At 36.7% G+C, this 27,111-nt stretch overlaps 1 protein-coding gene across 1 annotated transcript in view; it reads left to right on the forward strand.

Moving 5' to 3' along the window:
- Positions 1-27,111, forward strand: part of BMPR1B (bone morphogenetic protein receptor type 1B) — a 398,101-nt gene that overhangs the window by 92,409 nt on the left and 278,581 nt on the right. Inside the window, exon 2 of the mRNA XM_030819142.1 lies at positions 25,432-25,501. The gene's annotated coding sequence lies outside the window, so the exon portion shown is untranslated. The remainder of the gene's footprint in view (positions 1-25,431; positions 25,502-27,111) is intronic.

The raw sequence follows: 27,111 nt of genomic DNA on the forward strand, positions 1-27,111 counted from the left end.
TCATGGTCCCCAGCCTGGAGTTTCCACACTCCAGGGACCTGCAAACCCAGATTGGTATCACTGATTATATTATCTTGGTCAAAGTACTAATTTGAAATTGCATGTGTTTAATTTATTAAAAATGAGCAAATGTTTATTACTTAAAAAAGCAACTCGTTTATTTAAACTAAATTTTTCATAGCATGGAGTTCATGAAGTAAAATGAAAAGTTTCTTTGGGAAAGACTCATGTCAATTTGAAGTTTGACCTTTATGTGTGATTGCTACCTCTAATTTATTGAAATACTGTGTCCAATTGTAAAGCTAAGAATACAAACCACTTAAGTGAATTTTACTTTACAGTGAATATCAAAGATTGAACTACTTTTTATCCCAAGTTAAAATTTCTCATCAAAGATGCAGGTGGTTTTATGGTAGTTCATAAAATATATTCTCTCCGCGAGGATAATATGTGTGGAGGCTGTATCTTACAGATAGTATTATCTTTAATATAATGAATGATACTGAATTCATAAGTAAGGTAACTTTTACTGTTTTTGGTTTAAGAGATATTCAAAATAAGCTTTGTTGTTTTCAAGGCTAGTGTTATTTTTGTTTCTTTTTAAAATTTAGGGGGAGGGGAGGAAGAGGAGGTCATGGTCAGACTTGCAGCACATGCCACCATCAGATACTCTCTGAAGGTGTTTCACACCTCACCCTCCATTTCTTTAAATCACTGTAAAAGCACTAAACCTGAAGATTGAATTCTATATGAATTCAACATTTTGAAATTTAAAAATAAATGAATAATTATAGAATTGCTCCAATTTTCAGTCCAGTTTGAATTTTAAGAAAACTTTACTTATCTCATTCTTAAATGGCTTAGAAATGTTGATCAGAAATTTCTCAGTCATTCCAGTGTTTTACAGCCTTTTTCTTCAGGATGGTGATCAGAGTACTTACCCTACATTCCTCTTATTGCAAGTTAAACATATTTCCTGTTCAATCTGTAGTTGAAGGAAAGTAACTGTTTGAATTATTTGCATTTCTCCTGGGCTATCTTCATATATTTGAGGACTACTGTGAAGCTCTCTACTCCTTCTAGCAAGCCCCGAGATGCCTCATCTATTGAATAAGTCCTTTAGTATCCTGAAATGATAAAAAGCGGACATGATGCTCTACTGTAATTGTACCCTAATGTAAAGGAGAAATTATATGAAAATAATTTTATAAAAACATTTAAGAAGTGCATTTTCAAAAATAATGAATTTGAATATGGAAATACGTGGACATGACTATAATAAGAATAATGAAGTAGATAGATTCTTGTACTTATATGTAGCATCACTATGAACACTACATTTACAAATGCAGGCTGAAAAAGTTTTGTTGTATCCGTGACTCAGAAACAACAAAGGGTATTGAGATTGTGGATGCAAGTTTGATAACGGTGTCAAGGCTCTGAACAACACAAATCTCTTAATTTACCTAGTTGTTGCCTTCTTGGAATTCAGTATGTATTTAAAATCTTTGATAAATACTATGTGTTTATATGTAAAATGCAGTAAGGTTCTAGACGGAGATAATTATAAACATATTTTTCACTCTCATTCGTCTGCAGCCATTCATTCAAGAGTTGTGAGGGATCCATGAAAACTCTTTGTTTGGGACGGTCTCCTGTATTGCAGTAAACCTAGCAAGCCTATTCTTGGCCCATGAAAAGAAAGACATGCTCCCTGGTCATTGTGCAAGCCAAAAATGCGATAACATATTTTCCAAAAAGCTACTCTTTATGTGATCCCCTTGAGAACCTCTGCTCTAGGGTAGTAAGCTTTTAAACTTGAGGCCTATTTTCTAAAGCATCAGTATTTTTCTTTTTTCCTTCTCTGTAGTTTATTCAATTACCGTATCTTATACTGAAATATAATCAATAAGGACAGAGGATTCACATTCCTTTATTCCAGAATATGCCTAACATATATTGGATGGCACCAACTATAATAATCTAGGTGCAAAAAAATTGTAAACAAATTACCAGTTGCTAACAAACCACTGTGGTTGATTACGAAAAATATCCTTTAGTCTTCTTTAAAGGATCCTTCTTTAAAGGAATTCTGGTTCATATTGAGATTATTTTATTTTATAATATGTGGGGGGATAAGAACACCAAACATTTATAGAGCACTTATCTAACAGTTACTATATTACTTGCCTTCTCTCTCATTTTTAAGTCTGATAACCATCTGATGAAGCAAGCATTATTAATATCTTCATTTGATAGAAAAGAAATCAGAGCCATAGAGAGGTTAATTATCTTGCTCAAGGTCACACAGCTATTAAATAGGAGAGCCAGGATTTAAACTCACGTTTCTCAGACTCTACAGCATTTGCTCTAAATTGCAGTGGTGTGCCGATGGCTCTTTTCAGATGTTTTTCATCACTATTAAAATGTGTCTAACATAGACCTTCAGAAAAGCTCTTCCCATCTCTTTTAAAATAGCATAACATGTACACAACAAAAATACAGGATCATTAAAACTCTGAAGACAGAGGATAGTGCTTATTTTTTGCTAATTACCTTCAACACCTTCAACACCTTCTACTTCAACTAAAGGGAAAGCCTGTTTCTCAGTCTTCTGGTTCCAGTTACCATTGAAGAAAAGGAATGTGCATTGCTGCCACTGGTGATATTTGTGACTTCTAGATAAACAGTGCCTTCTAGTCTCCCGTGTGTTCTTTTCAGCATTAATAAATTTATTTAAAATAAAGTTATTTGAGTTAATCAAATGAGCTCTTGTGCTTGGAAGTGAAATAATCAGATTTTAACTTATATTTAAATTTTAGAGAGGTCTGATATGATTATTGAAAGCTCAGTAATTTATTGAAACATTACTGTGTGCCCCATAAATGTGTACAGTTAGTATTTGTCAAATGAAAATAAAATAAAACTTAGAATAACTTTGCAGTTGTTGACACAGCCTCTTCCAGTTTTCTTCTAAAAGACTAGCGAAGGCCCGGGGGAAAACAACAACAAAAAAGACTTAAAACTGCTAGAAATTTTGATGCATTTCTTTCACCTATAAGGAGCTGGCCTGGGGAAAAAAACAGATTGTCTCATGAAAAAGAAAATTATAACAAACTGTCTCTCAGACCGCAGTGCAGTCAAACTAGAACTCAGGATTAAGAAACTCACTCAAAACCACTCAACTACATGGAAACTGAACAACCTGCTCCTGAATGACTATTGGGTACATAATGAAATGAAGGTAGAAATAAAGATGTTCTTTGAAACCAACGAGAACAAAGACACAACATACCAGAATCTCTGGGACACATTCAAAGCACTGTGTAGAGGGAAATTTATAGCACTAAATGCCCACAAGAGAAAGCAGGAAAGATCCAAAACTTGACACCCTAACATCACAATTAAAAGAACTAGAAAAGCAAGAGCAAACACATTCAAAAGCTAGCGGAAGGCTAGAAATAATTAAAATCAGAGCAGAACTGAAGGAAATAGAGACACAAAAAACCCTTCAAAAAATTAATGAATCCAGGAGCTGGTTTTTTTAAAAGATCAACAAAATTGATAGACCACTAGCAAGACTACAAAAGAGAGAAGAATCAAATAGATGCAATAAAAAATGAAAGCGGGGATATCACCACCGATCCCACAGAAATACAATCTACCATCAGAGAATACTACAAACACCTCTATGCAAATAAACTAGAAAATCTAGAAGAAATGGATAAATTCCTCGACAAATACACCCTCCCAAGACTAAACCAGGGAGAAGTTGAATCTCTGAATAGACCAATAACAGGTTCTGAAATTGTGGCAATAATCAGTAGCTTACCAACCAAAAAGAGTCCAGGACCTGATGGATTCACAGCTGAATTCTACCAGAGGTACAAGGAGGAGCTGGTACCATTCCTTCTGAAACTATTCCAATCAATAGAAAAAGAGGGAATCCTCCCTAACACATTTTATGAAGCCAGCATCGTCCTGATACTAAAGCCTGGCAGAGATATAACCAAAAAAGAGAATTTCAGACCAATATCCTTGATGAACATTGATGCAAAAATCCTCAATAAAATACTGGCAAACCGAATCCAGCAGCACATCAAAAAGCTTATCCACCATGATCAAGTGGGCTTCATCCCTGGGATGCAAGGCTGGTTCAACATACACAAATCAATAAATGTAATCCAGCATATAAACAGAACCAAAGACAAAAACCACATGATTATCTCAATAGATGCAGAAAAGGCCTTTGACAAAATTCAACAATCCTTCATGCTAAAAACTCTCAATAAATTAGGCATCGATGGGACATATCTCAAAATAAAAAGAGCTATTTATGACAAACCCACAGCCAATATCATACTGAATGGGCAAAAACTGGAAGCATTCCCTCTGAAAACTGGCACAAGACAGGGATGCCCTCTCTCACCACTCCTATTCAACATAGTGCTGGAAGTTCTGGCCAGAGCAATCAGGCAGGAGAAGGAAATAAAGGGTATTCATTTAGGAAAAGAGGAAGTCAAATTGTCCCTGTTTGCAGATGACATGATTGTATATCTAGAAAACCCCATCATCTCAGCCCAAAATCTCCTTAAGCTGATTAGCAACTTCAGCAAAGTCTCAGGATACAAAATCAATGTACAAAAATCACAAGCATTCTTGTACACCAATCACAGACAAACAGAGAGCCAAATCATGAGTGAACTCCCATTCACAATTGCTTCAAGGAGAATAAAATACCTAGGAATCCAGCTTACAAGGGATATGAAGGACCTCTTCAAGGAGAACTACAAACCACTGCTCAAGGAAATAAAAGAGGATACAAACAAATGGAAGAACATTCCATGCTCATGGGTTGGAAGAATCAATATCGTGAAAATGGCCATACTGCCCAAGGCAATTTATAGATTCAATGCCATCCCCATCAAGCTACCAATAACTTTCTTCACAGAATTGGAAAAAACTACTTTAAAGTTCATATGGAACCAAAAAAGAGCCCACATCGCCAAGTCTATCCTAAGCCAAAAGAACAAAGCTGGAGGCATCATGCTACCTGACTTCAAACTATACTACAAGGCTACAGTAATCAAAACAGCATGGTACTGGTACTACAACAGAGACATAGATCAATGGAACAGAACAGAGTCCTCAGAAATGCCGCATATCTACAACTATCTGATCTTTGACAAACCTGACAAAAACAAGCAATGGGGAAAGGATTCCCTATTTAATAAATGGTGCTGGGAAAACTGGCTAGCCATATGTAGAAAGCTGAAACTGGATCCCTTCCTTACACCTTATACAAAAATTAATTCAAGGTGGATTAAAGACTTAGATATTAGACCTAAAACCATTAAAATCCCACAAGAAAACCTAGGCAATACCATTCAGGACATAGGCGTGGGCAAGGACTTCATGTCTAAAACACCAAAAGCAATGGCAACAAAAGCCAAAATTGACAAATGGGATCTAATTAAACTAAAGAGCTTCTGCACAGCAAAAGAAACTACCATCAGAGTGAACAGGCAACCTACAGAATGGGAGAAAATTTTTGCAACCTACTCATCTGACAAAGGGCTAATATCCAGAATCTACAATGAACTCAAACAAATTTACAAGAAAAAAACAAACAACCCCATCAAAAAGTGGGCGAAAGACATGAACAGACACTTCTCAAAAGAAGACATTTATGCAACCAAAAAACACATGAAAAAATGCTCATCATCGCTGGCCATCAGAGAAATGCAAATCAAAACCACAATGAGATACCATCTCACACCAGTTAGAATGGCCATCATTCAAAAGTCAGGAAACAACAGGTGCTGGAGAGGATGTGGAGAAATAGGAACACTTTTACACTGTTGGTGGGACTGTAAACTAGTTCAACCATTGTGGAAGTCAGTGTGGCGATTCCTCAGGGATCTCGAACTAGAAATACCATTTGACCCAGCCATCCCATTACTGGGTATATACCCAAAGGACTATAAATCATGCTGCTACAAAGACACATGCACATGTATGTTTATTGCGGCACGATTCACAATAGCAAAGACCTGGAACCAACCCAAATGTCCAACAACGATAGACTGGATTAAGAAAATGTGGCACATATACACCATGGAATACTATGCAGCCATAAAAAATGATGAGTTCATGTCCTTTGTAGGGACATGGATGAAACTGGAAAACATCATTCTCAGTAAACTATCGCAAGGAGAAAAAACCAAACACCGCATATTCTCACTCATAGGTGGGAATTGAACAGTGAGAACTCATGGACACAGAAAGGGGAACATCACACTCCGGGGACTGTTGTGGGGTGGGGGGAGGGGGGAGGGACAGCATTAGGAGATATACTTAATGTTAAATGACGAGTTAATGGGTGCAGCAAAACAACATGGCACATGGATGCATATGTAACAAACCTGCACATTGTGCACATGTACCCTAAAACCTAAAGTATAATAAAAAAAATAATAAAAAGAAAATCCAGCTATCCAAAGTAAGAAATGTAGAGGTAGTTTTTGTTGTTGTTGTTGTTGTTTTTGATAACATCTGCTGCTTGCTCAGAGACCCATGGTCTTTTAACAGCTAGAAAACTGGGCAGCCCTCCATGTGCTGCAGGGGTGCTGTTTTTCTGAGGACGCTATAGCATTACCATCACTCATGCTGCCTCCTGACCTGTTCCGTGTGTCTCCATTCTCTTCTTATGTCTTTCTCCAGCCAGCTAGCAGCTGTAAGTCATAGAAAACAGCAAGAACCTGGGAGAGGGGGAGCAGCTGACTACTCCATCCTGAAAGGAGGGGGTTTCCTCCTGTAAAGGGCTCAAGGTGGGGACAGAGAACTCAATGGTAGGCATTTTAGTTTTCAAGTGCTGCTTTTGCTGATTAACAATATGTAACAAGAAGGTCCTGCTGCAGTCCAGAAGACCAGCTTTAAATGAATGTATCACAGTCACTGAGAACTGGGCTTCTAACTCTTCATATCTTTCTACGTTCTTGCTATAGCATTGAAAAGGGATGTCTATACTAAGGGCGTAATGAACAGGCCAAACCTTCTGTTTCGTGGTAGATGCCATCATCTTTACAGAAAGGCAATAGAAAGGTTCCAGACAACTTGGGACCTAATTTAAAAAACTATGCCAGGTGAGGGCCTGTCATCCTAAAGATGCAAGAGGAAAGCACATTTTTTGAAATATTTATAATGGCTAGAACACTTAGAAAACAGTTTAGCATAACAGAAGGTAGAAGATATGATATTTATGAAACTTCAGCAAGAGCTCTAAGGAGAGCAGACTGCTTCTCTAAAGGTTTGAGAAGATTGCAAGGAACACTAAAACAGAGTTGGACACAGATCTGCAGAGGGGGCAAGAATTCATGTTTTTAAAAACTAAATCTGAAGTAAAGAATATGCTTCAGGAACTCTTTCAGATTTCATGAGAAGGATCAAGAAATGAAAAGAATGAGATAAAAAAGTATGGAGGACAGAGAACTGAAATCCAGTCTGAGAAAGATAAATGCAAATGGCTGATAAAATATGAAAAAAATACAGCCTTACTCTTATGCAAAGAAATGCAAATTAACAAATATTTAAGACAATGTGCCAGATTAACAAATATTTAAGCAAATGACAACATACTTTTGATACAAGTTCAGTGAAAAGGTGCTATGTGAAATATGTAGCCGTTTAGGCAGTTTTGTACCATTTCCTTTAGAAGGTTAGCACTTTATCTTCAGTGAATAGTTACACACATATAATAAGATTTATATAAAATGACAACAGAATTTGGAAAAATCTAGTGAACTATAAGATATTTAGATGTAATAATTTATGGCCTTAAAATCATGTTTTAAAAAATTTTAGTTTAAAAAATTTTATATAAGTATATCTTTCCAATATAATGTACTTTATACGTTTCCCAAGCTGGAAGCTAACAGATGAACAAGGAAAATAAATAAGTAGGAAATAAATTTGGGAAGCTGCTTGCTACCCAGATTTATTATGACTTACTTCCCAGGTCATTTATTATTACTTGAAAAAGCATAAGAAGTGTTAGCTCATTATAGGCTCTGAGATGTTCTCAAAAAGACATTTGTTAAATTTGCTTAAACCTATTTTAAACAATAGAACACTTTTTTTTAGTGGAATAGATACTAATATCTCCCAGAATGTTCTTTAAATATCAGTTTAGAAAACAATGTGTTAATGAAAAGAATATATATTTTTGAAAAACATATGTTTATGTAAAATGGAAGTAAATACAGCAAATAATTTATTTTTTATTTTTATTTTTTTTTTTTTTGAGACAGAGTCTCGCTCTGTTGCCCAGGCTGGAGTGCAGTGGTGCAATCTTGGCTCACTGCAAGCTCTGCCTCCCGGGTTCACTCCATTCTCCTGCCTCAGCCTCCCAAGTAGCTGGAACTGCAGGCACCCACCACCACGCCCGGCTAATTTTTTTTTTTTGTATTTTTAGTAGAGACAGAGTTTCACCATGTTAGCCAGGATGGTCTCGATCTCCTGACCTCGTGATCTGCCCTCCTCGGCCTCCCAAAGTGCTGGGATTACAGGTGTGAGCCACTGCACCCGTCCAATACACAAAGTAATTTAAAATGATCACTGAATAGAATTGTTTTATGCTTGTATGTAACTCCTGAATTTTCCTCAACAAGAATTTCAATAGAAATGCAATGCTTTTATTATAAAAATATATAGCAGGTAAAAAAATATAGAAAATAAATTTGGCTATAAAACTTAGTCATTAGAAGATACAAAATGGAACCATCCTTCTGGTGGAATTCATGCCATAATTTTTTTCTATTACAGAATTTTGGATTAGGCATTTATTTTAAGATGTGGCAAGAGATATTTTGACCACATTTTTAGTGGTACACATGAGTTAGTTTCTCCTGAACTGTAAATTAGTTCAGATAGACCAAAAAATAGAAAGAGTTATCTTGAGTCAAAGAAGAGTGAAAATAGTTGTTTTCTGTTCATTTTGTTTTAATCAAAGAACTGAATACAACTCTTCTCATTTGTATTAACTCCAATCAAATGAAAAATGGGGCAGGTAGGCTAGTTGCTGTTGATGGTTGAAGGGTATGGGTGTGTGCATGTGTATGTGTGTTTAAACTTTGTAACTTCTACTTCATTTTTAATACATCAAAGTGAAAGGCACTGTAATCCTATCTCCACCCCTTCCAAATCAACTTAAATTCTTCTAATTGTTCACAGATGAGATGAAGTCCAAAAGACTTTTTGTTTACATTGTTGTTCTGTTTTCTCTTTTACTTTAGAGATGACTACCTTTGTTTTTGTAATTATGCTAAATAGATAAGCATGTCAACATAATTTACAATTGTCATAATTATTTTATTAATGCAAGACTTTTAGACTATCAGAGGCAGATCTGGAAGTGATTTAGATGCTTGCCTTTTTTGAAGAATTTGAACTGTTGTCCCATCAGACTCTCTAGAGCCAATTAAATTGGGAGATGAGAGAATTGAGCTTCAAGAGGCCACTCTTCATGTTAGAATGGGTAGTATTCACTGTAAGTTGTAAAGTGAAGTTGAAAGAAATGCATGTTCTAGCTAATAATTTTTTAAAAAAGAATTACTTTTCAACAGGATTTAAAAAAAATTTCCATATTTTAAATTTTAAAATGCTTTCCATCTTTTCAGTTATCCAAGTTAATTTTTCATGACTTAAACTGAAGATTACAGCACACAATACCCTTCCCACGAGGGAGGCTTTTAATAGTGGAGTCAACAAACCAATTTTATTTTGTTTACTGTAGTGTGTATAAGGGGAACATAGTATTCCCCCAATCCCCACATTAATTTACTAGTTAAGACATTATTTTAGAAGATCTTGTGCATATGTATTTTTAGAATAAAGATAGAAAGCACTGGAATCCTTATATGGTCAACTCCTGCATTTTTGATTTGTTAAACACTTTGATCAGTGTAGGGTGGTGGTTTTGCGGCCAGATCTTAAACCAGGTGACATAAAGATGATGAATCTTAAAATACTCTGTGACAAAATTTAAAAAAAAGAGTTAATATGCAGTGATAATGAAGTATTTAATATTTGAGAAATCCATCAAAATAGCAAAATATTTTTGTAATATTTTGGCTCAGACTGAGGAGATTACTTAATTGCATATAAATTACTAGAGGGTGGCATGGTTAAAATTTCAGAAGTAAAATATTTTCATTTTATCCAATTAAAAATAATCTTTTTCCTGGGTCTCCAGGAGCCCAGTTAATGATTTGCATTGTGATCAGCATCATTTTGGAGATTTTCATCAGTGACTTATTAAAACTTGTCGATTTGATTAGAAATTCTCCTTCCTCAGTGAAACTCTCCTACTGGAGTAAGAGAAGCAAAATTTTCTGCCCTCATTCTCTATTCACAGATTATTCCTTAACACTCCCCTAAACTGGGTGGAATTACTACAGATGATGTGAGGGATTGTAGGTTGAAAGAATTTAACAAATTAATGATACTGTTATTTTATTTTATATAGAGATTCTTTCACTAATGGGAAAACGTTTGGTCCTCCTTTAGGTAGGTCTGAAAATTTTGATGATATATGCTACAAACTTGAAGAGCAAAAACCGAGTATTTAGAAGCACTTAGAGATCCAGAAACATCAGTGAGATGCTGAGTAAATACTGTTTTCAAAATAGTCATCAGATATTACAGAATCATATATACGTAATCTTACAGAAGGCATTTCTTGATAAAGATTGCTTCTTACTAAATTTTTTATTCCTACATCTAGAAAAGCAGTTTTTATGTAATAAGTTTCCTTAAATATCCATCAAGAAAATTTTTAAAAACTGAGGCCGAAGGATTGAATTTATGTACTTTGATTGAATCTGTTTGTAACTATTGGTCTCTATAGCCAGGCATATTCCTTTTTTTTTAAGATTGTCTATTTATAAATATTAAACTTTCATTTTTTAGTTTTTGTAGGAGTTTGCTTCCCCTGTCAATAAGCATTGAGATTATAGTATAGTAAATACTGTTTTATAGTGTTAAAACCGGTTTTGGAGTTTGGCAGCGCTGAGTCTTCTTATGTAGGCATTTCTGGTGCCAGTGCATCCTGCAAGAGGTTCTTGGACAAAGTCCATGTAAAAGTTGGCTTTTATATGTCTTTCTCTTTCACAAGATCCCATTCCATTTTCTTTCATTTTATTCTGTAGTCCTTCGTATATGTGTATATCTCTTTTGCCTGGGTCTTGAGAGTTATAGGTAGTATAGTGCTGTGATTAAGATAAAGGATGCTGCTGCTAAGGTGGCTTCAAATCCCAGTCCTGCTGCTTGCTAGCTGGGTGACTGAGGGTAAGTTATTTAATCTGTCTGTGTCTGAGTTTTCTGATGTGCAAAATTGGGGTAATAATATCACTTGCTTACCTCTCAGAGCTGTTATGAAGATTAAATGTGATAATACACGTAAAGTACTTAGGGCAACGTGTGGTGCATATCTACATTCATTGTCAAGTGTTTGAAGGCTGATTAGAATTTGCTATTACTGGTTTCATCAGAGAGTATTTTCTGACTCAGTATGATGTTTATATTTGGCCAAGAATGGAGTCTTCCTTTGGTGTATTCCATCCATCCTCTGCTAGATTCTAGAATACCTGCGCTCAGATACTGTGCTCAGCTACCTAAATACTAACTACTAGTGAAGATCCAAGTCAAGCCTCCTATGTTATCCTTCTCTTATAGTCAGAGCAAAGACATGGTCCCTGAACACACAAAACATATGTGACCAAACTAGATTGCAAACTTCTTGAGGTTGGAGACATTAGGCTTTATGATATTTTTTATCATAGAACTGACAAAAAAGAGATTACCCAATAAACACATGGTGATTTTAAAATTATGGTTATAGGTAATCTATTTTCCAAAAGAGAAATTTAGAAATGGTATGATATAGGTCAGAGTAGATTGATGGTATTCGCAGTTTCAGTTGTGCATTTAGTTAATAGAATGGAAGTAATCAGAAGTTGTCTTACATTGTGTATTCTGTGAACTTTGTTTGAATGAAATATTACCATCCCAAGGCTGAGTTTTTTTCAGGTGGTGAATAATTTGTATTTTCTGCTTATTTGACTGTAGTTGTAAGGAAACTATAGATTTCAGTAGAAATAATAATAGTAGCAGCTAACATTACATACTGCATACTATATGCCACACAGTACCTGTCAACCAACACCTAATCTTGACTTTGAAAAGCCTTTGAAAAAAAAAAAGACACAATGACTTGGGAGATTCCAAATTATTACTGTTTTGTTTTTGTTTTTTTTTTTGAGATGGAGTCTTGCTCTGTCACCCAGGCTGGAGGACAGTGGCACGATCTTGGCTCACTGCAATCTCCATCTCCCAGGTTCACGCGATTCTCCTGCCTCAGCCTCCTGAGTAGCTGGCACTACAGGCATGCGCCACCATGCCTGGCTAATTTTTTGTATTTTTAGTAGAGACGGGGTTTCACTGTGTTGGCCAGGCTAGTCTCGAACTCCTGACCTCAGGTGACCCACCTGCTTCCACCTCCCAAAGTGCTGGGATTACAGGCATGAGCCACTGCGCCCAGCCCCAAATTTAAATATAAATTTTGGAAGCATATTTCTTAATGAAAGATTTTCAGTTTAAAAGGTTTGTGTTTAGGCTAGGCATGGTGGCTCATGCCTGTAATCCTAGCACTTTGGGAGGCCAAAGGAGGTGGATCACCTGAGGTCAGGAGTTTGAGACCAGCCTGGCCAACATGATGAAACACTGTCTCCAATAAAAATATAAGAAGATTAGCCGGGCATGGTGGCGGGCGCCTGTAATCCCAGCTACTTGGGAGGCTGAGGCAGAAGAATCGCTTGATCAGGAGGCAGAGGTTGCAGTGAGCCGAGATCACGCCACTGCACTCCAGCCTGGGCAACAAGAGTGAGACTCGTCTCAAAAAAAAAAGGTTTGCGTTTAATTGAATGCTCATGGACATAAGGAAGGGAACAATAGACACTGGGGCCTACTTGATGGTGGAGGGCAGGAGGAGTGTGAGGGTCAAAAAACTACCTGTGCTTATTACCTGGGTGATGAAATAATATGTACACCAAACCCTACGACACACAATTTATCTGTAGAACAAACCTGCACGTGTATCTCTGAAACTAAAATAAAAGTTAAAAGGAAGTTTGTGTTTAATAGAAATAGTGCTTCTAGCCATTTCACCAGCCTCAAAATGGTTCTTCAGTATATCAGTCGAGGGTAGTCACCACCAGAGGTAAAGTGGGATAGTGAACACTGCTCTTGGCAACAGAGTGGTGAATAACAGTGCTAGGATTTTCTTTCCTACCAGGCCGTTCAAAGTGAAAGGTGAAGAAAATAGTCCTCTGTATTTAGCTTGCAGTTGCTATTTGGTTTCTAATTTCGGTTGTGTGTTTTCCTTTAATGTTTCATTTTGACATAATATATTTTAAAATGGACTTTTCTTGTGGACACAATTTTATGATATGATTTTTCTTAAGTTCTAGGCGGCAATGTGGCTGCGTTTTATTTACTTGAATCGTATGTGATGGGAACCAGACTCAAACTTATTTCAGAAATAGTGTTAATTATACAAATGAAAGAGGCGGATATCTTTTGGTTCATCTACACATTTCAGAGTTGCCCCTGTGGTGCATTCCTGAAACCGTATCTGAATAAGCACAACATCTTCTAATGTCAGTAGATATTTTATACTTGCCTGTTGGAAGTTATATTTCATTAAATGACTACACAATAATGTGTGGTTGTCAGAACAGCATTCAGTACACAGGTAGCTAGTATGTGGTAATGGGGTTAAAAGTAATGGAAGATTCCAATAGACATGATGAATTTTAAATTGTTCCTTTATTATACATTTCAGCTGATATACTATTATTTATAAAACAAAAGAAAACAAAAAGTGGTCTATTAGGTTATGTCTCCAGATAGCAGCATTTTGAGTGGGAAAAATCAAGGGATATATACTGTAAAGAAACAGTGGTCTCTGGCTTGAGCTTCGACCAGTATAATTACTGGGATTCAGTCTTCAGAAGACCCTTTGTCTGGGCCAGAACCCCAGAATGGATTTTAACCTGTCCCATTTCAGATTGTCTTCATGATGGGTGGGAGATAATGGCAGCAGGAGAGAGATGTCAGGATAAAGATTATGATTAAAAAAACCCCAAACTCCAATTACTAAAAAGTTGACATCAAGATAGTATTTAGAAGATTCTTTAAGGAGGGAAAGGTGGAGGTAGAACAAGGAAGGATTGGGAAGTCATTTTGGATATTAGAGTGACCTGAATTCCATATGAAGGAAGTGTTTGTTAGCTGCTGTTTCTAAGCCATATAGTTCTATATTTTTTTTTTTTTTTACGAATAGATCTTTTGATAAGGGCCAAGTACTTATTAAAAAACAAATTGTATGTAAGCTGATAATTTCTTAGAATTTCTTGTCTGTAGATTAGGGATTCAACTTGGTGATATTACGTCATTGCAGTTGAAAAAGAGGCACAAGCTTAAGGTAAAAACTTTTAATACCCAATACAATGTAAATGTTATGTAAATAATTATACCATATTGTTTAGGGAATAATGACAAGGAAAAAAAGTCTGTACATGTTCAGCGCAGACACAGCCATCCCTTTAAAAAAATTTTCAATCTGTTGTTGGTAAAACCCATAGATACAGAGGGCTAACAGTATGTATTTTTGCATTACACATGAAAAAACATTTTAATAGTTTAGTGATTAAATGGAGGTTTGCTTTATAATTTAGAAATGATACACTTGAATGCAATGATATATAGGTTTTTAATAATCTTCAAGTTTTTCTTTCTTTTCTTTTTTTTTTTCTTTTCCTGAGATGGAGTCTCACTCTGTCACCCAGGCTGAAGTGCCGTGGTGTGATCTCGGCTCACTGCAACCTCCGCCTCCTGGGTTCAAGCAGTTCTCCTGCCTCAGCCTCCTGAGTAGCTGGGACTACAGGCATGCGCCACCATGCCTGACTAATTTAGTATTTTTAGTAGAGATGGGGTTACACTGTGTTGGCCAGGCTGGTCTTGAACTCCCAACCTTGTGATCTGCCCGCTTCAACTCCCAAATAATCTTCAAGTTTTATGGATATGTTTTAGATTAATTCAGAAAAAATAAGTGTATACTTTAATCTATTAAATATAAGAATATAGAACATAGTTCTAAACACAAACCTGTTAATGCTGTTTTTTTATTTTATTTTATTTTTATTTTTTTGAGATGGAGTCTCGCTCTGTCACCCGGGCTGGAGTACAGTGGCACCATCTCAGCTCACTGCAACCTTCACCTCGCGGGTTCAAGTGATTCTCCTGCCTCAGCCTCCCGAGTAGCTGGGATTACTCGGCGAGCTGGGTGCTCGCCACCACCCCTGGCTAATTTTTTTTTTGTATTTTTAGTAGAGATGGGGTTTCACTATATTGGCCAGGCTGGTCTCAAACTCCTGATCTGGTGATCCATCTGCCTCAGCCTCCCAAAGTGCTGGGATTACAGGCGTGAGCCACTGCTCCCAGCTGCCATTTTCTACTTTAAAAATCCTTCAGTGGTTCCCATTGCCTCTGGGTGAAATCCAACATTTCCAGCAAGGGATCCTCATTTTCAGTTTTTATTTGCTAAGAGGAAAGAACAACAACATGCATTACATAACAGGCTCATTGAAAAATACTTTTTTTTTTGAGATGATGGTGGCATAGGATAATGGTCTTATCAGATATGTTAAGTGGATTTTTTCTGACTTGTGTCAGGAGTTTTCAGATGCATAGCATGATTTTAGAATATACTACTTACTGAGTGCCCCCCAAGACAAACAAACAAGTACATGTCATAAAGTCTATACTTATGCCTAAACCTTTGGAATAGAGGTGAATGCATAGATTGTTTCACAACTTTGTGTATTGGTGACACTATAAATTCATAGTCCCTAGCTTTCTAGATGCTGATTGTTGCTGAGTAAAAATTCTGTTTGTCCCATCTGTTCTCTTTCTCATTCCTACTTAGGAGTTATGTCACCATCCATCTTCTCAAGCTCTCTCCATCAATATATTCCAATCCTTTTTCAGAGGATTAACATTTCTCTTTTCTGACTGAGGAAATATAGGTCATCGGAGACATGCACCAGTTTCTGCCTCGTGTCAACATCCACTTGTATTTTCATATATTGATACTGCCTTTCTTCCTTTCACAGTGTAAGGATCTTACCTCCACCTTGAAACAAGACTCTTTTCCAGTCATATTATCTGTCTTCTCTCTTTCTTCTCTTTTTTGTCCCTGCTAAACTCCTTTAGCATCTCTTTTCCCCTCCAAAATCCTTCCTTGGTCCAGTGTCAGCCTCTACCTGCTGCTGTAACTCCCTTTGGAAAAAGGCTGGCTGTGTTCCTTACCACCACTTCCTTGCTTTTTTGTTTTTGTTTGTGTTTTTGTTTTTGAGTCAGAGTCTGGCTCTGTCGCCAGGCTGGAATGCAGTGGTATGATCTCGGCTTACTGCAACCTCCGACTCCCTGGTTCAAACGATTCTCCTGCCTCAGCCTCCCAAGTAGCTGGGATTACAGGCATGCGCCACTATGCCTGGCTAATTTTTGTATTTTTATTAGAGATGGGGTTTCCCCATGTTGGCCAGGATGGTCTTGATCTCCTGACCTCGTGATCCGCCCACTTTGGCCTCCCAAAGTGCTGGGATTACAGGTGTGAGCCACTGTGCCCAGCCTCATTCATTGTTTATTTCACTATAGTCTGTAGCTGGAAATGCTTTCACCAAGTCATTGATGACCAGTGATTTGTCAGATCCATGGACACTTGTTTCAGGCCCTGGCCTATCTCTTGTGTCCAGTGGGGACCCATATTGAGCACACAATAATATTAGTTAAATGAATAACATTTTTCACTTATCTTCTCCTCTTATTTATATGACTTTCCCTTCTCTGGGGTCTTCTACTGGCTCTTGCCTGCCTGTTAAACATTTGTGTTCTAAAGGTTCCAAGAAACCACTGTCTCTCATTCTAGCATGGTTAACTTTTCTCTGGGTAGATACCCCATTCTCAAGCATGCCTCCAGAAGATGCATATAGAGCAAGTCTGTCACCTTAAGTCTTGACTCTTATTAAAAGGGGTCAACATATTTGTGTGTTGCATAGACACCTCAAACTCAATATATCCAATTTTACACTCATTTTAAATCTCATCAAGCTTGATTCTTTTAATTTATTACCAATAAGAGGCATCTTTCTGAATGATATCACCAGATACACAGATGCTTAAACTAGAAATCTAGGAATAGATCATTAATTCTTGCTACATCTACTGTCTTAATTCTGAGTTCTTCTACTCCTCTTTATTCCTCCTACATCTTAGGGCCTCAGTTAATACCATCTCAGTTTTCACCTTGGAATAGCCTCAGTTTAGTTTCCCTGCCTGACTCTCTAATTTTGATTCTCTCTGTTTTGTGAGTTTTCTTCTCTTTTTCACTTCATTTAACCTAAAGAAAACATTTTAGAGTTTCCCTGGGATGTATGGAACTTTTTACAATTTCTGGAGCAAATTGAAAATACTGGTCTTTGAACCCTTGGAAAAACATAAGTTTTTATAACCTTCAAAATGTGATTGACACATTGCCCAATAAATGTTTATTCTTGTGTAATTACTGTATTAAGATTAGTTTTAGTTGCATATTAAGATCACAGTTTCTTTTTTGTTTTTTTTTTTGGAGACAGAGTCTCACTTCCATCACCCACCCAGGCTGGAATGCAGTGGTGCAGTCACAATTCAGCCCCCTGGGCCCCAGGTGATTCTCCTGCCTCAGCCTCTCAAGTACATGGGACTATAGGCTTGTGCCACCATGCCTGTGCCCTGCTAATTTTTTTTTTTTTGTATTTTCAGTAGAGATGGGGTTTCACCATGTTGCCCAGTCTAATCTCGAAGTTTTGGGCTCAAGCAATTCTCTTGCCTCAGCCTTCCAAAGTGCTGGGATTACAGGCGTGAGCCACCACACCTGAATGCCTTACTTTTTTATTTAGCAAAAAAGGGAGCTCCCCACTGTCATTGAAGTTGGGTGTGGGGAGACCAAATGAAATCCTCTTTCCTTGGAAGGGACCAATAAGTGTCCTTTGTTTCCAGTGTTGAAGGATGAACAGGATTGGACAGTTGAATCTGAGGGAAGGGCCATCCCAGGCAAAGGGAAGGCAAATGCCAGTGCTTGAGGCTGTGAACAACAGAGTGAAAATATTCCTAGATCATGAAAATAAGTGTTTGAATTTAGCATAATGCATTTGACCTATTGTTAATCAAAGGTGTTGCACAGGATGAGTATTTATGTTCACCTAATCACTTTATAACATATATTTCATCTCAAGTATTCCCAGTTTTGTAGACTACAGCATGAAGGCTTCAATGTTGTAGCTTAATTTCTTCTGTAACTGCTAGTTTCTTCTGTGGCACTGCTTATTTGCATGGTAGTGTGTGTCTCCATAGAGTCCTCATTCAACAGTTAGATGTTAGAGTGCTCTGAGGACAGGGCTTAAACTTAAGTCAAAAACTATTTCTTAAATTTCTCTAGAACTTCTTCTTTAAAATTAAACTCCATGATTTGTTTGAATTAAATTTTACTATCACACACACACACACACACACACACACACACACTCTCTTTTTGCTTTAAACGAAGAATAATAACTTGTATTTCTACTTGTCAGATAATTTCTGATTTTTGTTTTACTCTTTCTGAAATGTCAAAGATAAAACTTCCATGAGGTTTTTAAAATCTAGAATCATCATTCATATAGTATGAAAACAATTTTACACTTCTTGTTCTTTAAACCTTTTTCCATTATTTTACTGAGCACCAGAAGAAAGTCAGATATTTCCTGTGATGCTAAAATTTCTTCCAGATCACATGCTGAAATACCTTTTTTCTTTTTTCTCTGAGGGTTCTCTTAAATGATCAAATGTAGACTTTTAAGTGTGTATGGCCAGCTCTTTCATCTGAGCTACTTTGTCTAAATATTTATGCTATTCAGATAACATGTATCCTCAATATTCAGCTTTGCATATGGGCTATACTTCAACCAAATAGTATTCCTTTTTCTTCTTTTAGGTTTAACTGAATTAGAGGTATGTTCCATCCATGTTAAATGGGTTCAAAAGACCTACTTGAATTTGAAATACTCCTGTTCATTATAAAATAAAATGTGACTGTGTTTCTAAGTATGCATAATTTTTATAATCTATAACATTTTAGTTTGTTATTTTCCCTGAGATCATGTAAGTATTTCTTTTAAAAATTTAGTTTTTATAAAATGGCTCATGTTTTATGTATGTTTGGCCTTTATTTTTTCTAAAGATGCAAAGCTGAATGGTTGCAAGGAACAGCTCTGCACCTTGAGGCCTGGTCAATATTTGAATACTTGTGTATAGCATAACAAATATATTTTAGACTGAATACGTTATTAGTAGTGCTTTCAAGGGATATATAGCAAAGCTTATGGGTAATAGGGTTGAAAATCTATGTAGTCAGTAGATTTGCAAAGGTATATTAGAGAAGAAGTTGCAAAGAAAGTTAGGTTTTAAGGAAAATTTATCTTCATGTTCTAAATGGCCTTTTAAAATTCTATTTTTATAAACTCTGATCGGTCTTAACTAAATTTTGCGTTTAAACTTTTGGATAAAACTCACGTTACAGGGGTTCTTGCAGTGTGAACTTAGTGCCGTATTTGGGCTTGTTTTTATGATTTTCTTGCACTAAACTTGGAATGCACTCTTGAAGAATAGGTTTTTGGCTCTCAAGGACCTTCGTAGTCATACACTAGCTCTTAATCACTGTGTCTGTGGAGTGTCTTGCTGGTGGAGCGCTCAGTGAATTGACTTCCCTTTCTCTCTACTTCCTGCCAAGATTTTTTGAAATGTTTTAATGAAAGAGAGAGAGAGAGGAGAGAGAGAGAGAATTTTACCACTTGTGGTAGAGAACGTCTTTACTTGGTTATGCTGTTTGCCATGTGATGGTTATGGAGTTACTGCTATAATAGAAACTGTCAGCTCTAAGTTATCAGTGCAAGTTTTGGATTAATAGCATCCTTAGCTTTTATTTCCCTCAGTCCTCTTGCTCATTTCATTATGCCTTAGAGAATGGAGAATTGGGAATCATAATAAATGATTTAGTGTTCTACTGTTTAATTTGACTTTTCTTGAGTATGTTAGACTTAACCTGAAAGTTTTGGTTGTGATGGGTTTGCATTCTCTGTGGGTTTGATAGTCTTCAGCAAAAATTAGCCTCTATTAGCACAGTGAATTGATAATTGCCCAGCATTTCGTCTTTCACTGGATTCTGACTTCACTCTGGAAGCAAAGATGTTACAAAGAAGGTTACCCTGCCTCATAGTTTGGAGTTTCCCACATTAACGTTGGAAGGTGTCTTTTGGTAGGCTCTTAAACAATTATGGAGCTGTGGAAATAGCCTTAGGTGAGGAGCTGAACATCCCAAGTTCTCAAGTGCCTGTGTTTATTGAATTACAGACACTTATCTGTAAATGATGATGATTTTTTTGGCGGGGGTGGGGGGAGGTAAGAGGTACTTTGGTAAATGCTTTGTGTGCATTATGTTATTTAATTCATGTAGTAAATTGGAGGCAGGCATTATCCCAGTTTTACAGATGAGAAAACCAGGGGTTAGAGAAGTTAAGCAGCTTGCCCAAGGTCACACAGCCAGTAAATATAAAGCTAGAATTCATACCCAAGGACTGCCTGACTCCAAGACCTGTTTCTTTGCTGCTCTGCATTCTGCTATATGTAAAGTACTGTGTGCTTATTATGAGGATTAAATAAGCTAATGTGTACATCCTTTGTAAAGTAAGATATTAGTCTTGGTATGGTAAAAATATGGACATGTTTGGAACATGGAACTGTTACTAATCTTTTCTGCTATTTTAAGGCTTCACATGCATTTCATAATTTTATATAAATATCTTACACCTTCAAGATTGTTAATATGTTGTCAATGTCATGTTTCTTGATTTATCAAGTACTCATGTTATTCTTTAAAAACCCTTTCTAAGAAGGAAGGACATCTATATCCCCTCCCCCCACATAATTCCATGGATTTTTGTTTTGAAAAGAAAAAACTTAATTTTACATCAGAATCTTTAGAATTTTTTGAACTCCAGAATTTAATAGTTATATTATTCACTTATAATTTCATACTAGAGAATAAGATCTTCAATATTCCATTATTTTAAAAGATAATACAAGATAAACACATACAGAAGAGGTTTGATTGCTCCAGTAAGGATACTGAATAGTCAAACAATTTTCAACAACTTAGTTTACTACCTATATATACAAGCTATTTTGAGTGTTGATGCGTTACTGAAATACTTTGAGGCCTTCCTTAGTTTGTATGCATTGCTGAAATACCCCAAGGTTTGATTCTAGAATGCTTGAAAAATTTTAAATTGCAAAAGGAAAACAAATGAATGCTTACTCATGTTGTAACACTTTTCTGTAATTTACCTCAATTTCTAAGGTTGTACCTTTTATTCAGGTTAGGAATAGGTTTTAAGTACTCTTGATTCCAAGTAATTTGTTTAATTGTCTTAATGCTATCTTTATAATCATTTTAAGCTGTGGCGCTCTTGTGAGCGAGTGCCCAGAAGCTGGAAAATTGACATCCGGGCAGTGAGGTCTGCTTTCTCTTACCGGCCCCCCTGGCATTCTCTGTGACCTCACAAGGCGCTTTTAAAATCTTTTAGCTTCTATAGCTTTGAAGGCAAAGCCCTAGAATATGGCTTGGAAATTCAGAAAAAAATGGTAATTTAAATAAAGATAAATGTAAATATTTGTAGACAAAGCTTTCAAGTCCAAACTGGTTTTAAATACCCTCTAAACATATAAAAATATTTTCAAAGTCATTTTTTAAACCCAGAAGCAATAGAGTATAAAAGTCCCTATCAATAGCACATGTTTAGTGATGATTACAAGTATTTGTTTGAAATATAAATTTTGAAATTCTAACTTTTGATTAAAGTAGAAGTATGAATTTTTAAACCTTACTTTTCAGATGAGAAATTAGAAATTTTGTCTTCATATTTTATAAGAATTGGTTAATCTGCTGGGTTTTTGTGATATTTAAGATTTTTCTTTTATTATCAAAGAAAAATGCTGGATGCCAGCGGAGCATGCCTGTAGTCCCAGCTACTTTGGAGGCTGAGGAGGGAGGATCGCCTGAGCCTGTACCACTGCACGCCAGCCTGGGTGACTGAGCTAGTCCCTTTCTCAAAAATAAGCAACAACCAATTTCAAGTGTTTAATATATCCCCATGTAAATATTCAGCAGTAAAAGATGATTATCTGTTTTGCAATTACTTACATAATGCTTTCTGTGAATATAAAACTGAACTTTAGATGTGAAAGTTGTACGAGGCAGTTTCTGCACCGAAGAAGTTTTAGAGTGAAGAAATTTCAGTTTGATACAATTTAAAGGTAATGTAATCATACTGGGTTTGAAGGTTTTCTAGGATATGTCTTTATGGGAAACCCAACTGATTCAGCTGCCTGTAGGGCCCCCAAGTACAACTTCACATTTGCCTGATGTGCCTGGACTATATCTAGAAATGTTCTTTATTATTATTATTACTATTTTTGGCCATAAGCCAGACTTCCTGGGTCAGCATTGAGCAAAACTTGTAACAGGTGTCTGACTACTTCCTCTCACCTCCAGTCCATATGGTCAGAGCTTTACTTGTTCTGTCACTTTGGATACTCTCCCTTAAGTACTGACCACCTTACTGAACGACCCTCAATTTGCCTTTCTAGTTTTAGCTGAGTTGCTCTTCTATTAGGTGGTTATTTACCTGAATTTTTGCTTTTTTCCTTCATCATTTGGAGATGACTTTTTGCAGATTGAATCTTGTACCAGGATTTTCCATCTCTATTTCTGCTTTGATAAATCTTACCCATACTTCAAGGCTATTAATTCTTTTTTTTTTGAAACGGAGTATCGCTCTGTCGCCAGGCTAGAATGCAGTGGCGCGATCTCGGCTCACTGCAACTTCCGCCTCCTGGGTTCAAGCGATTCCCCTGCCTCAGCCTCCCAAGTAGCTGGGACTACAGGAGTGCGCCACCATGCCTAGCTAATATTTTGTATTTCTTTAGTAGAGATGGGGTTTCACCATGTTGGCCAAGATGGTCTCGATCTCCTGACCTTGTGATCCGCCCACCTCGGCCTCCCAAAGTGCTGGGATTACAGGCATGAGCTGCCGTGCCCGGCCTGACCATGAATTCTTACTTCTATCTTCCTGTGTGTTACGTGTCTTATTGCATTTAAAAAAATTAACGTAAAATACATGTAACATAAAATTTACTATCTTAACCATTTTTAAGTGCAGTTTAGCTGTGTTAAGTATATTCACATTATTGTGCAACAGATTTCCAGAACTTTTTCATCTTGCAGACCTGAAACTCTGGATTAAGCCACAAGCCCCATTTTCTTTTCTTCAAGTTCCTGGCAGCCACCATTCTACCTTCTTTCTGTTTGTTTGAGCTTGAGTACTTTAGATACCTCATGTAAGTGGAATCATACAGTGTTTGTCTTGTAGTGACTGGCTTATTTTACTTAGCATGACATCTTCAAGGTTCATCCATCTTGTAGCATGTGACGGGATTTCCTTCTTAAGGCTAAATATTTTATATATATGTGTGTGTATATATATATATGTGTGTGTGTGTGTATATATATATATATATATATACACACATACCACATTTTGTTTTATCCATTCATCTTTCAGTGGACATTTGGGTTGTTTTCAGCTTTTGACTATTGTGAATAATACTGCAGTGAACATGGGTGTGCAAATATCTCTTTGAGATTCTACTTTCAATTCTTTGGATTATATATCCAACAGTGGAATTGCTGGGTCATATAGTAATTCTATTTTTAGAATGAAAAGTGTTGCTATAGTCTTATTTTTGACCTTAATTTGACTACCACAGCCATACTGCTTTCAGTCTTCTCCTTTAAGCTTATGTCTCTTTTTGTTTATGTTTTGGAAAATATGGAAATCATGGAGCATATGTAAATATAGAAAAATATATTTTATATCTAAAGTCTAATTGTGATTTATACATTTTAGTAGAAGAGGGTGTTGGTGATGTGAATACTAACAAAAGACTATAGAAATCTGATTATCTTTTGCTTTCTATTTTTTAGTAAGTAAACTTGATTAGAAAAATGTTATAGATCAAAATCGGTTTATATATTTACTCTTAAAATCTGTGGCTATTGGCCAGGTGCGGTGGCTCATGCCTGTCTGTAATCCCAGGACTTTGGGAGGCCGAGGCGGGTGGATCACTTGAAGTCAGGAGTTCAAGACTAGCCTGACCAATATGGTGAAATGCCGTCTCTACTAAAAATGCAAAAAATTAGCCCGGCGTGGTGGAGGGCATCTGTAGTCCCAGCTACTCTGGAGGCTGAGGCAGGAGAATGGCGTGAACCCAAGAGGCAGAGCTTGCAGTGAGCCGAGATTGCGCCACTGCAGTCCAGCCTGGGTGACAGAGCGAGACACCATCTTAAAAAAAAAAAAAAAAAAATCTATGGCTAGCATTTAAGTATCAAAATCCTTGCACTAAGTAACATCCCCAAACTGTAAGTCTAGTAAGACTTAATATTTGCTTCTTTTTGGAAAGATACCAGAGAAACATCATATGGTGTCTGTAATTCTATTGTATGGAATATTATATTTTCTCTTATTCATAAGCTAGGAGCTCAAACGTTAGAACTTTGAGGTGCTATAGTAAAAAGTTAGAGCTTTGTTAAAAATTACACCAAAAGTTAGAACTTTGAGGTGTTCTTGATCTCTACTACAGTGCTATAATGAAAACCTGTAATACTATTTTAACAATTTGAACTGGTTCATAATAATCATGGGAAGATGTGCTTGATTTTTGTATACCTTTGCTGTTAATAATAACAAATGAGGCTGGGCGTGGTGGCTCACGCCTATAATCCCAGCACTTTGGGAGGCTGAGGTGGGCGGATCACGAGGTCAGGAGATGGAGACCATCTTGGCTAACACGGTGAAACCCCGTCTCTACTAAAAATACAAAAAATTAGCCAGGCGTGGTGGTGGGCACCTGTAGTCCCAGCTATGTGGGAAGCTGAGGCAGGAGAATGGCGTGAACCCGGAAGGCGGAGCTTGCAGTGAGCCAAGATTGCGCCACTGCACTCCAGCCTGGGCGACAGAGCGAGGCTCTGTCTCAAAAGAAAAAAAGGGAAGAACTGTACTCCCCCCCACCCCCCAATTTCACTATGTATTACCATGATTCTCCATTTGAACTGGTAAATAATAATAAACCTGTCTCGAGGCACAAATAGCAATTCAGTTTTTGTCTCTTTTTTGACAGGGTGGAGTTCAGCCTACTCTTTCTTAGATGTGAAAGGAAAGGAAGGTCATTTCATGCCTTGTTGATAAAGGTAAGGTCATAGTAATTATTAAATAATTTGAGATGTTTGGTAGGCATCGTTACTGCTTTTTGACATTCTGACTTTGTGGTATGCTGAAGTTAACAGAAAGATAATACATTTTGTAAGATGAATGGAATCTGTAATTGTTCCTTTAGTTATCAGTAAAAACACATAAGATAAGGAAACTGGTGTAAATCAACATGACAAAGTGGATGTGGATTTGTTCTATAATGAGAAAGTAACTTGTGCTTTTCATTTGAAATGTTGGCCTACACACTTAGTCTGTTCCTCAAACATTTACATACTTGGTAATAACCTTTTACCAGCCATTGCTGATATCATCACGATAACATGTTTCAGGTTAATACAAACTAGATTACAAAATTATGCCATTTTAAAGCAAATCCATCCATTATACTTTTCATGCTGATAGTTCTAGTTGGTGTCACTCATTTTAGAGGGCAAATGTGAAACAGGTGGTGTGGACTTCAGAGGCCCTACCTCTGACCCACATATATTAGTGAATGTTAACTTGGAGACTCTTCTAAGAATTTGCACCTATTATAGCTATTTTTATAGTGTGCTACAGTGTTCAAATGCTATTACGAATGCTTTAAATGAATTCAATTTGTTCTTCACAAGTCTGTGAAAAACTGTTCTGTTAATATTCCCATTTTATAGATGTTAAAACTGAAGCATTGGAAAATTAAGAAAATTGCCCAGGATTATGTAGATAGTAAGTGGTAGAGTTGGAATTACATTGAGACCTCCTGCTCTTTACTTCAGTGCTATACTGAAAACCTATAATACTATTTGGATAATTTGAACTGGCTCATAATAATGATGGGAGGATGTGCTTTTCTTTTGATATATCTTTTCTAATAATACATGAACAAATGTAGGATGAATACATGTTACACTTCTTAATGGGTTTGACTTTACTCCAGTGAACTCTATCAAAAATTTTTTATACTTTAAATCCTTATAAATCTACTCAGTAAAGTTTTCAGAAACTTACTTTTGCATATTTATAAAATATTTCATTGCTTGCTTAAAAATAACCATATTAAAAGATGGTAGCATAATTTTAATTAAGAAAGCAGAAATAATGTACTTTACAAGTATTAGTATTACTCCTTTAGGGGCTATAAATACAATATATATTTTTTTCCCCTGGCTAAGTTTTGTGAGGTTAGATTTTCAGCATAGTAAGTTTCAGTTGGGTCACGTATTATGCCACTGTGCGTAAAAACTCACATTGATTCAAGTATCAGAATCATAGAATTTTCTTCATGGAGAGGGATGGTTGGGGAGTAAGCTAGAAATAATTGGTCTTGATTTGGGTTGCTGTCTCTTTACAAAGGTTAGCATCTGAAGTGTGGGGCAGGGCATCAGGAACCTTCCTCTCAGGGTGAGGGGTTTGGAAAAGGTTTTGTTCATTTTTGAGTCATGCTTCCAGTTGTTGATGGGATCAGTAATTAACCCCAGAGGAAAGGGGCCTTTTACCAGGAGTTGGGATGGGGTTAGAGAACCAGTCAGATGGATTGGCCTTAGGTTTGGCATTTCCTGTTAGTGAACTGAAGTAAATGGGAAAGCAGAGAAAACCACTGCCTGTGCCC

This window comes from Nomascus leucogenys, chromosome 9 (assembly GCF_006542625.1).
Source record: "Nomascus leucogenys isolate Asia chromosome 9, Asia_NLE_v1, whole genome shotgun sequence".
Classification (NCBI taxonomy): domain Eukaryota; kingdom Metazoa; phylum Chordata; class Mammalia; order Primates; family Hylobatidae; genus Nomascus; species Nomascus leucogenys.